Here is a 2,203-nt window from a genome sequence, read left to right as displayed (position 1 = left end):
TCCAAATCTGCCATAAATCAAACGATATGGTAGCTGAAAAATTAAACCACTATAGTAATTATCCCAAAATTATCAGATAGCAGCATTTTTTTAAATTGTCCTAAATTTATCGCCGCTAACTCCCGCTTCTGTTGTATATAGAAAAGATAATACTAATAGTACTATTAGTATTATATAATTCATTCATCATGATGTACTTATTTGATTGAATGATTATTATATGATTTTTGGTATAGAAGATAATAAAAATATAATGAGAATGATCTAAAAAGTATTTATGAAGTATCTGATTATTCAACACGTGCGATGACTATTAATTTGCACAATCGTACAACTATTTAATTAAAAAGTTACTATACGGACGTAGGAGAAAGCTCATATTTATTCACAAAATTGAGTCATAATATACGTAAAATTTCGTTGATTTTCTTTTGTTTTTTACGAGTAATTTTTTAACTATCTATCACTTATATATATATATATATATATATATATATATATATATATATATTGGAGTCGTTTACCGGGTCTTGATTAATTTTTAACTCTATAGAAAAATATTTTGATATAAGTTTCTTCTATTAGTCATTTTTTTTATACAGTTATCTGTTTAGTAAGTAATGGATATAAAAAGTTCAAGGGGTTAATTATAATATAAGTTAATTTTTTTATTTTTAATTTTAAAATTTAAAAAATTAAGATAATAGATTTTTTTTGGTAATAGACCAATTTTTTTAATTAATTAATGTTATTTTTAGTTGGTTTCCTAACAGGACCAAATGAATATTATGGAATTAATCACAAGCAAGGTTCTGAAAACTGGACCGGACCGGCCGATCCGATCGGATGAACCGCGAACCGAAACTCATTATGGTTTGGTTTAATTATAAAACCGCTAATTTAAAAATCGCCTAAAAACTGTTGAACCGGCCGAGAATCAGTCGGTCAGACCGAACCGAAACCCGGCCGATTTTCCTGGAATGGTGCCATTTTGGGTTTCGGATAAAAACAACAAGGGAAAGCGTTTGGCGTTCAGTCTCCTCCTCGTCTCAAAATCACTCTCAAACAAAAAACAAAACCCTAGCAGTAGCCTCCACCGCCGCTGCAAGGAAGAAGACACTGCCGTCGTCCATCGCGCCATTGTCGTTCTTGAGCTCTGCAACCTCTGTTCACTCCAACTCCTCTCAACTCTCACTCTCTTAAACGAAGCTATCTTCCCCCAAAAAGAAACCCTAGCTTACAATAGCTTCCGCCGCCGTCCGTCGTGCTCAGGAGCTTCTGTCCTTGTCTGGTGGTTGTCATCGTGATCCAAGTCTCCAACTCCTTTCCTCATTCACCAATCACAGCTTCTTCCTCATTCTCCGCGTTCGTCGTCTGGTCTACCTTTGCTCAACTACGCTTCTGCCGCCGTCCGTCATCGTGCTTGTTGCCTGGTCACCGTCGTCCGTCGCGCTCAACCACTTTTCCTCATACTCTGCCCAGACTGCTCAAATCGAAGAAGGCAATGGCTTCTCTACTCACTGCTAATGCTTGTTTTTCTTTTTGTTTTTATTTTTTGTTCAGATATTATATTGATTATTGAATGATTGATTGATTATTGAATGTTTAATTGATTATTGATTAGCTTTGCTCAATGCTGTTGTGATATACTCTACTGTATTTTGTGCTCTGTTATGTTGTGATTCTGTGTTCAATTAGAATTTTGTTTGAGAACTTAGCTTTGCCATGCTTGATAAATAATGCATTTCTTGAAATCTGATTTTGACAATTTGAGTTGTTTATGAAGCATAGTTCACTATTATTGAGGAGTGTATGAAGCAGATCACTTGCTGTGTTTGGAGCTGTGTATTAACTAAATTAGTTAATTTATACTTGACAAGGGGTACAAAAGATAGTGAAATCACTTAGTAAAATTAAGTTCTGTTAGTTATAGGAAATATATATCTGGTATATCAATTGAGATTAGTTTTGTTAAAAAGGAGTCTTGGGATGAGTCTTGAACATATATGTGCAAACTCAATAACATTGTTACTATATTGATTTTCTAAATAGCAATTACAGTGTTCTAGCATTCCAAGTTTTCCTTTCTTTTTGGTTTTTCATCCTGTTTTTTAGTAGAGTTTGTTCATGATCATCCACTAAGATCACTTTAGGCCATGTTAAAATTGTGAAACTATTACTTGTTCATTATAATCAATCTTAT

Source organism: Arachis hypogaea, chromosome 18, assembly GCF_003086295.3.
Source record: "Arachis hypogaea cultivar Tifrunner chromosome 18, arahy.Tifrunner.gnm2.J5K5, whole genome shotgun sequence".
NCBI lineage: Eukaryota > Viridiplantae > Streptophyta > Magnoliopsida > Fabales > Fabaceae > Arachis > Arachis hypogaea.
This window is presented reverse-complemented; position numbering follows the sequence as displayed.